This window comes from Zosterops lateralis, assembly GCF_965231275.1.
Source record: "Zosterops lateralis genome assembly, chromosome: 4".
Classification (NCBI taxonomy): Eukaryota; Metazoa; Chordata; class Aves; order Passeriformes; family Zosteropidae; genus Zosterops; species Zosterops lateralis.
This window is the reverse complement of record NC_139765.1, coordinates 43892-58023: the sequence shown is the minus strand read 5'-3', so window position 1 is coordinate 58023 and position 14132 is coordinate 43892. Positions and strand designations below refer to the sequence as shown.

Here is a 14132-nt window from a genome sequence, read left to right as displayed (position 1 = left end):
GGATGCAGAGAACGTCTTCAAATCCACGGTGCCAACACATTCATTTCTGTCCAGGATGGATTTTGTCCCCTCGTATTCCAAAAGCTAAGTGTTGGGGCTGGTGGTTGGGAGAAGGGGAAAAACCTTTTCAGTCCCAGGAGGCAATTGAAAGTTACCTTAGAGGAGGAGAGGGCCCTAGTGGGATGGACCCCTCAGGAGTAAAGGGAGAGGGTTTCTCCTTAGCATCACCTGAGCCTTGGCCAGGCAGGGCAGTCCCAACCCATCTCTGCATTCTAGCAAGATTTGCACCGTTGGTCGTCTTAGAGTCTTTGAGAGTCCACAGGGTTAGGGTGCAGTGGGGGGAGATTCTTGGCCTTGCCCGCCTGGGCATCCTGGGATCCGTGTCCCAGGAGCATCCCGGGTTGCAGGGTGTAGGGTAGTAGGGTTCAGCAGGAGGGCGCAGAGCAGTTCAGCATTGACCTACAGAGGCTGAAGGCTGAGGGAGGGCTTGAGAGGTAAAGGACTCACAGGCTAGAGAGCACACAGTGAAAATCAGGGGTGCAGGCTGGGATACAAGTCAGAGTACAGGTGTACCAGCCCTCACAGCACTGCGCTACCAACACTGTGTTTCCCTGAGAGCAGGTGCAGGCAGCAATCCTAATGCAGGACAATGCCAGAAGCCCTGAGAGGTGCAGGCAGTAAGCCCAAGGCTAGGGCCAGGCAGGAAGTGATAGTGGGGGGCAGAGTCCACAGGGTTTGGGTTCACTGGGGATGTCCAGCCTGCATTCCTTTCCTGCTCTAACTGGGGTTGCTCACAGCCCTAATGGAGGCTGTGGTGGGTGGGCTCAGTACCAATACTGTCTCTAAGACCTTGGCACTGCAAGAGTCAGCCTCTGAGCACAGCTGAAGTGTGCTGCCCAAGGACCCAGGCATGCTTAGGAGAGGGGGAGTAGCAGAATTGCCAGGTTTTGGGGGATGTGCTGGTGAGATTATGCTTTGATATTTGGTTTTCTTTATTGTAGCTGACTGAGAGACAACAGCCCAGTGACAGCAGGAGTCTCCCAGAGGGAGAGGCGACCTTCTTTGGCACCCAATGTGAATTCCCATCCCCAGACATCCGAGAGATAAGTGGAGGGCTTGGAGTCACCGAGGGGATGAAAGCGGGATGTGGGGTCAGGGGTCACCAGGAGGGGTTTTGTGAATCAGGTTTGGAGATGGGGATGTCCAAGATGTGACCCCTTAGGCTGTGTAAAGGGAAAGTCTCATTTTTGATCAGTGCTGAGGTGTGCAGGGCAGAGCAGTTCCAGGGCACGTCGTGTCACTTGTCTGTTGTGCACTCTGTGGTTTTGGAGCATCTCATATCTTTCATGTCTTTTCCCTTTGCCCTTCAAGGGGCCTTTTAAAACCCCTGGCATCAATCTTAGCATTTCTGATCTCTGCATTCCTCAGCCAGGTGCCTTTGACTCGGGTGCTCAGACACACATCAGAATCCATCTCTCTTCACAAGTGTCCAGGCTGATGCCTTTCCAGGTCTTGTTCTGAGCTGTATCCACAGCTGTGCACTGCCACCACCCATTCAGGTGGATTAGGTCTTGTCAGAATGCAGGGATAGGTAGATGAGTCTGACCTTAGGATTCTCAGGCATCCGTCCCTGCGTTTCTTGGGATCAGTGATCCCGTTGGCATCTTCTTCCTGCAGGGTTCTCTGAGCCTGGTCAGCTCCCCATCGGTCTTACCTCGGTCATCTCATTGCGAGTTCTCTCGGTCCTCAGGGTCATTCTTCTTGCCCAGATATTTCTGTCCCTGTTGTGTCCCCCCTTTTGTCCTGTCCTGTGTCACGGGTGTTGGTGTGTGTTTGGCTCGGAGCTGCTCTGCCTTGTTGCTTAGTCTGGGTGTGGGGGGAATGGGACAAGTCCTGGGGACTTGAAATTTGTCATGTAGGGTGTAGTTGGCCTGTAGAGGGTATTCCTAGAGTGACACAAATTGTCTGGAGCCGTCAAGTTATCTTGCAGCACTTTGACTTTTGTCCTGACTTCCTTTCAGATGCAGATGGATTAAATCCATGGCAGAGTGCCCCATCCCGGGTGAGGGGGCTCCCCAGGGAAGGTCAGTCACTGTTGATGATGAGAGTCACATATTTCACATTTATTGGCACTCCAGTGCAGGGCATCTGCATTTACAGCTCCAAACAAGTGAGTCCCTTGGTAACCACCCCCCGGGGAGCAGCTGGAGCCTGCTCTGGGCTGGGCTAGGGGACCAAACACTTGGGGCTGACACAGCTCCACACTGAGGGGGCTTGGGAAAATGCCTGGCTTTGTCCAGGATTTTTTTTTTAACCTTTCTACAAGGTTTTAGTTGTCAACTTGGTAAAAATAAATGCTAAGGACTTCAAACCATGAGGGGCTGGCAAGTTATGCACACCAGAGACAGCTTTTTTGTTTTGTTTTTAAATAGCTGTGAGGCTTATAGCTTGATTTTCAGACTCTCTTTTTTTGGCCGACTTTTTGTTAAAAATCTTATTTTGAAGTGCCTCAACCAAGGACATCCTGTTTGAAACTTTATCCCTGTTGTTTTTCGTCTTGCAGGTAGGTGGTAAAAAAGGATGGAGCCAGTAGGAAGCAAAGCCCCTGGAAGGCCTCATCCCAGTCCAGCTATTGTTTTGTGTTCTTTAAAAGATTTTATACTTATTTTTAATTTTTAACTTTTTTTAATATTACTTTTAGATTTTTTTAGATTTTTATTTTATTTCCATGGTTTTTTTTTTTGTATTTTTAATTTTTAAAAAACTTTTTATTAACTTTATTCAATTTTTTTTTTAATTTTTATTTTTTCATGTTTTCTTTGTTCCTTTTTTAAATACTATTTCTTACCCAGAGTATGTGGAAGTTTGACCCTAAAGGAGAGAAAAACCAGGAAAAGACTGACATCAAAGAACACTAAATTCATTTGTGCCATGCTTTAATATGAAAAAGATAAAGGATAGCATGAAAAAAGACCAAGCATTCTCTGTTTTCCAGGAGCCTCCCATTCTCTGCACACTGACCACCCTTCCGGTGGACTTCTACACAGAAACCATTAACTTATGTTTTCTTTGGGTTTTTTGTTTGTTTGTTTGTTTTTGTGTTTGTTGTTTTTTTTTTTTTTTCCTCCATTCTCTTTCTTACCCTGAGTAGGTGGAAGTTTGGCTGTTGGCAAGAAAGAAGTTGAAAAATGACCTCCATGTCCATTGGATGTCTGGATATAATTGAGAGTGCAGTTAGTGAAAAACCTCTGTATTTTCTGCAACATTAAAAAACCTGAATGGAGAAAGCTGTGAACACTGTGGTGCCTTTTTTTTTTCCTTTCAACCCCTTAACAGGTCTCATTCTCCCCATGCACAGTATTACCAGCAGTAACTTGATGTTGAGGTGTATTTCATTGTTCTTTGTCTTTATTTTTAGGAGGTAACATGGGATATTGGCACTCCAGGTGAAGCAGACAGGGTGAGTGTTGACTGGTGGATGGAAGCAGTTGTTGCTCAGGCCTCAATTTCTGGTGCAACTCTAAGCATACACTGTTGAGTTTTTTTGGGGTTTTTTTTAGGTGGTCTACTTGCAAGGCGTTCCAGTCCTGGATCCCGGCAGCTTGGTGGGTACAAGTTTAAGATATACATGTTTCAGAGTTCTGTCAGACTGGAGCAATTGTGTTTTCACAGTAACTCAGCCTGCTTTTTGCTTTGTTTCTTTGTAGGAGCTGCTGCGGCCCTACGCATACCAGGGAAGAGAGGCAAGCAGGTGAGTTGACATTTTGGCAGGATGACTCAGGTGAGCGGTGTCTAACAGCACGCTAAATGTGTACCTTTTCCTTTTGCAGGTACCCTCCGGGCAGCCTCAGGAGTCAAATGGCGATCTGAGGTGAGCCGGGGTAGCGGTGCAGGGGAGGCCTGGGGATTACTTTTTCTGTCAGGCAATTGTCACATTTTCTGTTTTGTTGTCCTAGGTACCGTGAGGTGCGGAGCCCAAGACTGGATATGGCAGCACTGAAGTGGATGTGTTCTTTTCCATTGAAGATGGATTTTTGTCCGCTCATCTTCTGAAAGATAAGTGTTTGGGCTGGTGTTTGGGTGAAGGGGAAAAAGCTTTGCAAAAGGAGGCAATTCAAAGTCAGCTTAGAGGAGAGAGCCCTGGTGGGACGGGCCCCTCGCAACTAACGGGAGAGGGTTTCACCTCGGCCTCACCGGAGGCTTTGCCGGGCAGGGCAGTTCCGCGTCCTCGCGTGTTTTGCGCCGTCGTCCGTCTTCGAGTCTCAACATCCTCGTGGACGTTTTCACCCAAGGAGGTCGCCTTCAGGTCCAGAGCTATCGCCACGGTCACCCGGCAGTCATCGCTTCCTTCTCTCGGCCTACCCAGCTTCTCGAGCATCCTATTAACAACTTAGGCACTAGTTCTTGTAAGGAGTTCTGTTTCGTCATCACGTGCTATTGCCTTAAAGCTTTCTTTCCTTTGGCATCATCAGCCTGTGGCTCATCTTGTGCTAGGAGTCTTGGGTCCATAAGGTGAAACTGCCTGGCAGTTTCAAGTTGTGTCTGCTGTGTTGTCTGCGTCTGCATTGTGTTGTTTGTGTCCCTTGTCTTCTGTGTGATAGGCCTTTGTTACATCCGGGCGCTTTATCCGCACCATTCCGGCCCCCTTTGGCCGTACTTTCCTCGCGTACTTTCCCGGATCATCCTTATTCCGGCCTCGTTACGTTTTGACTTTTTGAGGCCGGCACACGGACACTCGAGCGTTCTCATCTATTTTCATTCTCAGCTTGGGTAGCGCCGCCTTTTCAGATGCCATTCTCTTGGACTTTTATAGGGAGGGTATTAGATTCCCCTCACGTGCCTGCAGTATCTTTCAGAGTTATCTGAAGTCAGCACTTGTATTCTACCTGTCTCTGCTCATGTTGTATGTGCCAATGTTGAATGCGCCAATATTGCGTCTCTCAGTGTCGGCTTATATTGTGTGTGCCTACATTGTATCTGAGTCTATTGCATCTCACTATGTTGGTTCATATTGTATGTGCCTACATTGTATCTGAATATGTTGTATGTGACTATGCTGGCTTATGTTGTATTGTACTGTATGTGACTATGCTGTATCATACTATGCTGGCTTATGCTGTATCCTATTGTATGTGACTATGCTGTATCCTATTGTATGTGACTATGTTGTATCAGGCTATCTTATGCCGCTTATGTGTGAGCTGCCCTGCCCTGGCACATAGTGTTAGTGAGGTAGAACAGTTGTAAAACTTCACAGTTCACCTCTTTTCTGTGGAGTTTTGGGCATAAGAGATATGGGCCTGGAGTGGGGATAGCTTGCTGTCAGATAAGCGCTTGTTGACCACCTCTTGTTGTCTTCCAGGTCCCTGAGGAGGATTAGCATCTCTGTGCTTGCTGATGCTACAAGTTTCCTGGAATCTACCATGTACGCTGAAGAATGATTGTGTGTGTATGAGAGTCCTCTGTGTTTGCTTGTGTTTGCCTGTGTGTGTGTGTGCGCTGACTGGTTTGACTGGTTCTAACCTTGTGTGCGTGACTTTTGCCTTTCAGATTTTTCAACACATTTTAAATTTAGAATAAAAAATCCCCAGCTCGGGGTTTTTTTTTTAATTTTCCCCCCCAGCTGGGTTTTTTTTCCTCGGTCCCGGCCGGTCTGCGAGGCGATGTTCATCGCCAAAGTTTGGGTGCCGACGGCCTGTGGACCGGGGTTTTCGTCAGGCAGGCCGGTTTGTGTCGAGGCTCCCGGGAGCCACGTTCCCGAGGAGTGCTGCGAGTGTGTGTTGATGATTGGGGGTTCTTGGGAGGTGCTTTGAGGTGAGAGCGAGGGTGGGTTTGTGTGCAAGCTGAAGGAGGTGCGTGTGGTGGATGACTGTTCTATGTTACATGTGCTGCTTTTGTTTTGCATTTCCTGTACCAATAAAATGAGATCTAATGGATGTTTCAGAAGCAGAAAAACTGTTCTATTGTCTCAATGTGTATTTGGCTTGCGGTTCCCTGTATTGTTCCGTATTTGCATTTGCTGCCGTGTTTCCATGTATCGCTCTGCACGAAGCTGTACTTTTATCAGCGTGTCTACGGGTTGTATCTGTACTTGCATTTGTATATGTTGTTTCCATGTGTTTTGCTGAAGTGTAAATAAAAATGTTCATTCAATAGTAGTTGAATCCACCTTAATTAAGATTCCCTCCCGCCCCCTCTGCCCCCCTTTGGCTCCTGTCTTCATTTGGTGTCATTGAGTCATTTTCTCTCACTCTATTTCTTGCTTTCCTTCACTCTATTTCCCTACTTCCAGGTAAGTCTATTTATTTTCCTCTCTATATCTTCATGCTATTTCCTTTTCTCTCTCACTCTGCTTCTTTCTCTCTTAACTCTTTATTTTCCTCTGTTGTTCTATTTCTAGCTGTTTCTCTTTTGCTTTCATTCTGTGTTTCTCTCTAGCTCTGTTTCTCTTTCCCTGTGTTTCGCTGTAACTCTATTTCAGTGTAACTGTTTCTCTTTCTTTCTCAGTCTGTTTCTCTGTTTCTCTCACGCTCACTCTGTCTCAGTTTCACTCTAATGCTGTTTCTCTTTTACTTCCACTCTAACAACTCTGTTTCTCTCCAAGTCTCTCTTTCGCTCTAACTCACTGTGTTTCTCTGTTGCTCTGACTCTTTTTTGCTTTGTTTCTCTGTCTGTTTCGCTCTCTCTGTTTTTCTCTGTTTCTCTCTTTCTCTTCCTTTGTAATTTAAAGTTAGAAATAAAGTTTAACTTTATTTCTAACTCTGGTGCAGTGGTAGGAATTTTCATGCGGCCAGGGAACAAATATTAAAAAAACCTTTAAATAAATAAAAATATTTGGTCCCTGGCCGCATGAAAATTCCTACCACTGCACCAGACTTATGATTTTTATTCTTTTTTATTTATATATACACCCAATAGCCCCCCTATACACAGGGTATACATACTGTATGCCCCCCTAATTAGTCCTCCAGGTGGGAGCAGCTGATTATAGATGATTGCTTAATCACCACACCCCCCCACTCCCACCTGGACCACTAAGGACCCAATTAGCCAGTTGAATAATTAATCACCCTATGCAAATAACCTAATTAATTAACTACACATATGCAAATCACCCAATTAATTATGCAGGGTTACATTTACATATAGGGTTACATGTGGGGTTGATTTTAGGGTTCAGAATGCATTACGGTCAAAGGTCAGGGGCTCAGGGTCAAAGGCCGGGGGTCAGGGGGTCATAGGTTAAAGGGTGTAGGTCAGGGGTTATAGTTCAAGGGACATAGGTCAAAGGTCATATGTCAAAGGTCAAAGATCAGGGGTCAAGGGTCATAGGTCAAAGGTCATGGGTCATAGGTCAAAGGTCAAGGGTCAAAGGTCATAGGTCAGGGGTCATAGGTCAAGGGTCAAAGGTCAGGGGTCAAGGGTCATAGGTCAAAGGTCAGGGGTCATAGGTCAAGGGTCAAAGGTCATGGGTCAAAGGTCAAGGGTCAAAGGTCATAGGTCAGGGGGTCATAGGTCAGGGGTCAAAGGTCAGGGGTCAAGGGTCATAGGTCAAAGGTCAGGGGTCATAGGTCAAGGGTCAAAGGTCAAGGGTCAAAGGTCATAGGTCAAGGGTCAAAGGTCAGGGGTCAAGGGTCAGGGGTCATAGGTCAGGGGTCAGGGGTCATAGGTCAGGGGTCAAGGGTCATAGGTCAAAGGTCAGGGGTCAAGGGTCATAGGTCAAAGGTCAAGGTCAAGGGTCAAAGGTCAAGGGTCATAGGTCAAAGGTCAAAGGTCAGGGGTCAAAGGTCAATAGGCCATAGGTCAGGGGTCAAAGGTCAGGGGCCAGGGGTCAGGAGTCAGGGGGTCAGGGGGTCAGGGGGTCAGGGGGTCAAGGGTCAGGGTAGCGGGTTAGGGGTTAGGGTTAGGGGTTGGGGTTAGGGGATAGCAATCAAACTAAGTAGACATTTTATTTTATAACTCTCTGAACCTCCTTGTTTATTACCCAAGAAATCTAAAACTAAGCAAACAAAAAAAAACCCAAAACAAACCCCCCCCACAAACAATCCCCCCAAAAGCACGCAGAAAGAGAAAATTATTTAATTTTATATTATTACTTTTAAATTATTTTTATATTATTTATTAGAATTTATTTTTATTTTAATAAAGATTAAGTGTTTACCCCTTAGAAAACCAATCTTTCAATTCTAATTAACTCTGGTTTTGATCTGTTAGGTTAATGAAGTCATATAGTTTAAAATATCAAGAAATAAATGCTACCAAAAAAAATAAAAATACAAAAAAATAAATATATACGTAACAAAAAGACAACTACAACATCTAAGAATAATATCTTTAGTTACACTATTATTACATGTTCCATATATTATAGTATGTAAAATATACCTAATAAAATGAACATGATATAATAAATAAATTTTAATAATATAAATAGGTAGATTATATAAATAGATAAATTATAGTAGATCAATACATGAGATAATAGAAATATCCTAATAAGAAATAGAAGAAATATGGAAATATAGCATAAAATTAAGGCTATTTTTGTTTTGGCTTGGTTGATGGCAGGGTTCTCGTAGTTGTTGTGGTTGGGGGTCTTTTGGGGCCTTTATTTTCGGGGATGTTTGGAAGGGGAATTTTGGGCGCGTTCTTTTTTGCGTCCGCTCCGTGCGGCAGCGCTGCCACCGTGTGGACACAGAGCGGTACTGCAGCTCCCCCTGCCTGGCACCGGGCTGTGATCTGTGAGGCAATGCTGCCATCGTGTGGATAAATTTCGGTACTGCAGCTCTCCCCCGTGCCCGCAGCAGCCCCGGGCTGTGAACTGTGCGGCAATGCTGCCATCGTGTGGATAAATTTCGGTACTGCAGCTCTCCCCCCTGCCCGCAGCAGCCCCGGGCTGTGAACTGTGCGGCAATGCTGCCACCTCGTGGATAAAAAGCGGTACTGCAGTTCTCCGCCGTAGCAGCCCCGGGCTGTGAGCTCACGGGCAGTTTTGCCGCCCGAGGACCGAAAGATCATGGCCAAAAAGGCGAGAAAAAATGCGAAGACCCCCGGACACGTGGCAGCCGGCTCCCTGCGCGCGGCCTAGACCACGGAGCCGCCCGGGAGCGATTTTTTCCGCGGCGTACGCAGGTGCGCGGGCACGGGATGGGGGCTGAGCGGCGCCGCGGCAGTGTTCGGGCAGGCGATGTGGTCAGGCGCCTGTGCGAGCAGCCGAGGGGGACATTTGGGGGGGATGCCACAACCAAGATGGCGGCGCGACTCGCGGCGCTTGACCTTCTAAAGATGGCGGCCAAAAGGGCGGGAAACAGAGAGGACCTGTGGTGTGTCTATCTTAGTGCCTGCATAAAAATCCTGACCACGGCGCCGCCCGGGGACAATTTTCTGCGGCGTTTCCAGGTGTAGGGACACGCGCTGTGGGTTCAGCCGCGCCGCGGGCGGGTTCAGGGGAGACATTTTAGTCAGGCGACTGTGTTAAACACCGATGGGGTCCTTAAGTGTGCCACAACCAAGATGGCGGCGCGATTCGCTGCGGCCGACCTTCTCAAGATGGCGGCGGGGAGGGGCAAAAGTGACGTAAGGCTCAACCTCACCGAACAGAGCCGGGGAGGGACGAAAATGACCGAGTGTTGCCGAACAGCCGAGAAGAGCCGACGGCTGACGGAAATCGCCGAACAGCCGAACCCAGCCGAGTTTCCCCGAACGTCGCCCCCCTCAGCCGAACCGAACGAGCCGGGGGCAGTTCCGGGGCGCTCCCGGCCGGTCTCCGCCCTCACTGCCGCTTCCTCGGCGGCCCATTCAAGGCGGTGTCGGGGCCGCTGCCGATCCCCCGGCCGGCGGGCGGGCGGGACACGCTGGCGCTGTGCCCGGAGCTGCAGCACTCGCTGTCGCCGCTGGAGCCGTGCCGGGCGCTCCCGAGGAAGGCAGCGAGGAGAAACCGGTAAATTAGAATTAATGTAGAGGGGACAGGGCAGGCACAGGTGCAGCTGGGATGGATAACGAGGGGCCGGTTCCAGCCGGGGGCGGTTTAAAAGGGGAGCATCAGCTCAATTCGATATCGAGCTGTGAAGAATGAGGAGTTTATCCTGAGTTCTGGCCGTGGTTCATGACGAGACTGCAGGAGCATTTGGGTTTGGAGCATTTCCTCGGGGGACGACAAGGGACAAACTTCTATGCTAAACAGATAAGCCACTTTGGGTTTATTGGGGGAATGTTTTTTTTCTTTTCAGCTTCGTCTCACCAATCCCTCCCCGGTGCTCCCAGAAGAAAAAGGAGTTATGGAGACAAAAGGAGTTCAAATTGATTGGAGAAACTCCTCTTCTGTTGTTGTCAGTGTCTGAAGTGGAGGAATTTTCTTTTCAGCTGGAATTTTAATAAATAATGATGTTTCTATGTGGCTTTTATTCAATATTATGTACTTAGGGGAGATGTAGTATTTTGCGTGACTTTTTGGAGTATTATTTATCATACATAATCAGGTTTTTGAGTGAGGATAACTTTATGGATGGGTTTGTTTGTATTTGAGGTAGAATTAATCTAAGTAGCTCTTCTTGAGAGACTTCTGAAATGTGTTATTGGGGTTTTGTGTGTTGTGTGGAGGGATTCAGGTTGGGTAGAGCTGGGTTTTTTCTGTTTGGTGGTTTTTAATGATTTATTGTGTGGCTTTATTCCGTTTGTAGACGGTGTGATGAGACATGTGGTGTATTTATTTCGTGTTTGGTTTCGTAGTTCACATGGTCAGAGTATTTTTGAACTGAGTTTGGTTTTGAATTGGTTTTGGGGGATATTGTGTTTTTCCAGGGTTTGTTTTCTAGGGTTTACAGTGCTGTAATTGGCTGTGGTGTGAGGTATAGGGGAGGTTTTTATTTATTTACTGGTGGCTTTTATCGTGGTGAGCATCTAGTGTTTGTTTTAGTGGGTTTGAGACAGTGTGATGTAGTTCGTTTTTTAAGGTTTCTTAATATTTATGATGACATTATTGTTTGTGGTGTTGTAGAGGTTTGTTTATTTAGCCTGCTTGATTAGAGTATATGTTTTATAGTTTTGGATAATTTAGGGGATATTGTTCGTAGTCAAATGGATCTTTTGGGTTTGTGTGTATTTATAGGGGGTCTGTTTGTTTGGATGGTTTTGAGGAATTATGGGTTTATTGAGTCAGGAATAATTGGTTTTGGTGCTGTTAATTTGAGTATATTTGTGCTGGTTTTTATTTTTGTAGATGGATTTGTTTATTGTTGTGCTTCTCTGGGTTTTCCAGTCTGCAGCAGGTTTAAACAGTCAGAAGAAAAAGGGAAAAAAAAGTCTTTGCTTTAGCTGGCTAAAACTAACAAAGAGCGAAGGAGATCTGTGTGCTGCAGTCTGTCTGTGCTTGGGCTGAACACACTGGACAGGGAATGCACAGGAGTAAACACTGTTTTCTTAAAACAGGCTGTGTGCTTTTTCTTTCCTTGCTTTGCTCTCAACATCAGTCTGGAATGTACAGAAGGCATTTCTGAAGTAGTTATTTTAAATATTTGAGGGGTTTTGGCATTTAAAATACTTATTTTGGGGGAAGTTTGTTTGAAGTTTTTGCTTACTTATAATGAGATTATTTTATTTTTAATTAGGTGTTTTTATGGGTTTTTTGTAGTTAAAAGTTGAGACTTTTTTGTTATTTTATTAATAGAAAATAGGATTTGTTTTTGTATATAGTGATGGATCAGTATATATGGTGTTGACTAAGGATTAAAAATTCTGTGGTTTTGATGCATTAGGTTAATGAATTTATATAGTTTAAAAGATGTGGGTTTTATGCTTATTTGGTTAGTGGCAGGTCTTTAAGTTGGGGGGGGTTTGGGTGTATATTTTGGAAGTTTTTTGAGGGGAATGGAGATGGGGTTATTTTTATTATATTTGGAAAATGGACTAGCAGTAATAAGAGTTGGCTTTTTTTTGCTGCGCTTTTGTTTGTGTTTTCTAAAATGGATATATTTGTGTGCTCAGGGCAGTGGTGTTTCTGGTGCAACTCTGAGCATCCCTTATTGTTTGTGTGTTTCGGGTGGTCACTTCACTCACACTGAGATCCTCTCACCCAACAGCCCTGCCGGCACCAGGAAATCGCCACCGCCGTCCTCTCGTGCCCGGAGCGCCGGCAGGACGCTGGCGCAGCGCCGGCTGCGGGCGGAGCAGGAGCGGCTCGTGCCGCCCGCAGCGCTCCCGGTCCCGATCGCGACCGCAACGCCGCCGCGCCCTCAGCCCGGGCCCCGAACCCCCCGGCCCCGATCCGCCGGCCCTGGCGGGAGCAGGGCCGTGAGGGGACAGCGGGGCGGGGCTCGCGGAGCCGAGCTGGGATTGGCGGGGCCGGCACTGCCTCCGCTTGTGATTGGTTGGGCTCACCTGGCCGGCGCTTCCTCAACAGGGATTGGCGGGGCCGGCGCTGCATCCGCTTGTGATTGGCTGAGCTGGCCGGCCCTGGGGCATAAATAGCGCCCTGAGGGGCCGGGGCGGGGGGGTCAGTCCGGCGACGGGACGGGGAGCGGCGTTTGGAGCTGCGCGGTCGGTCGGCCGGGAGGAGCGCCGCTGCGCCGGGACGGGATGCCCGCAGCTGCCGGCCCGGGGAGCGAGGGTGAGCACGGACGCGACTCCCGCGTCCGCCTGCGCCAGTGTCTGGGGGCCGCCGGTGTCCTGGGGCAGTGGCGCCAGCCGTACCCAGGGCGGCCGGAGGCCTGGTGCGGGGCCTGGTGCGGCGCAGGACGACCGGCTGTGGCTACCAGGGGCCGGCGAGAAGCGCTTCTGTAGTTTCTGGATTTAAAGCAGTGTTTACAGGATCAGAAATAAAGCAGCAGTTTATGCATTTTTTGTTATTTTATTTTGCTTTTATTAGAAGTAACTATGTTTTTCATATTTTTTGCATCTTTTCATTATTTTGCTTGTTTCAATGCATTAAATTTTGGCTCGTGGGTTTTTTTTTTGTTTTGTTTTTTTTTGTTGGTTTTTTTTTTTTTTTTCTAAATATCTGACGTTAATTCAGTAAAGGTTGTAGGGCTAGGGCTGAAACAGCAGTTGTGAGCCCAGTAGAGACAGAAAGCCCCAGGATGTGGAATAAAGCCCTTGGCACTAGAGGCACGCCCAAAACAGTGTGGAACGGTGGAAATGCTGGGGCTGGAGGGTTCTCCCCACGGGAGAAGGGGATGGCGCTGCAGCTCAGGGCCTGCAGGAGATGCCGGGGGGGTTACCAGCCCTTGCCCCGTGGTACCCAGCAGAGGCTGAGGCTGTGGGGGCTCGGAGGGCTCCAGGGCCCGAGAATCAACCCGTGGACACCTTTTGGGATGAGGGAGCAGGGGCCCAGTGGCTCTTTCCAGCCCTTGGTGCTGCCTGGGGGAGCTGAGGGGGCTTTTGGACAAGTGCTGGGCTGAGACCCAGGGGAAGGGGGGAGATACATGTTGGCCTTCGGGCTTCAAGTGTCCCCAAGGTTGAGAACCCAGGAGGGTGGGTGATACAACTCCTAAAGACATTGAAGTGATGACAATGACTGACTTGTGGCCTTCTCAACAGCCCCGGGCTGCAGTGAGAAGCAGTAGCAGTTTTAGCTGCAGGCAGTGGGAAGCTGAGGAGCTGGAGCTGAGACAGCAGAGCTGGAGGAGACACAAAGATGGTAGGCTTTGGGGTAAAACCCCTGGGGGGCTGCTCGAGGGAATATGGAGCTGGGACGGGAACTGCGGGCTGGAGCTGAAATCGCTGTAAGGGCTGGGGAAGGGACTGGAGAGCTGTTGCTGCAGTAAGGATTAGCAGGTTGGGGCTGGACTATGGGTACAAGAGGGGAGCTAAAACAACACAGAGCTACAAAAAATCCAAAAATCATACTCTGAGACCAAAAGCGGCACGATGTGTCACTGATGGGAAGACGTGAAGACAGAACAGAAACAGAAGAGCTGGCAGTGAAATAAAGCTTGTGGGTCAAGAGCTGAAATCACTGGGGCTGGGCAAGGGGACTCTGCAGGGCTCGGCTCAAAGCCCTGCAGCGGTGGCATAGAGACTGCCAAGGCCATAGAAACTCTAGGGCTGACATAGAGCCTGTAGGATGGGTGTGCTGAAATAAATAGTCCTGTGATACTGCTGTTGGGGCTGGGTCTCGAGGCTGAACATGGGAGAGG

At 48.1% G+C, this 14132-nt stretch overlaps 2 long non-coding RNA genes across 4 annotated transcripts; both read left to right on the top strand.

Moving 5' to 3' along the window:
• The first annotated feature begins 1715 nt into the window (after nucleotides 1-1715).
• On the top strand, nucleotides 1716-5487 carry LOC310908926. 2 transcript variants are annotated; one of them, XR_014589976.1, is made up of 3 exons: nucleotides 1716-2084; nucleotides 3152-3871; nucleotides 3957-5487. It is a non-coding gene; the product is annotated as an uncharacterized lncRNA (long non-coding RNA). The 2 variants fall into 2 exon arrangements; XR_014589977.1 differs by lacking the exon at nucleotides 1716-2084 and having other exon boundaries at nucleotides 2384-3751; nucleotides 3831-3871.
• Nucleotides 5488-8970: 3483 nt separating this feature from the next.
• Nucleotides 8971-10390, top strand: LOC310908726. 2 transcript variants are annotated; one of them, XR_014589944.1, is made up of 3 exons: nucleotides 8971-9132; nucleotides 9641-9940; nucleotides 10230-10390. It is a non-coding gene; the product is annotated as an uncharacterized lncRNA (long non-coding RNA). The 2 variants fall into 2 exon arrangements; XR_014589945.1 differs by lacking the exon at nucleotides 8971-9132 and having other exon boundaries at nucleotides 9317-9940.
• Nucleotides 10391-14132: the final 3742 nt, after the last annotated feature.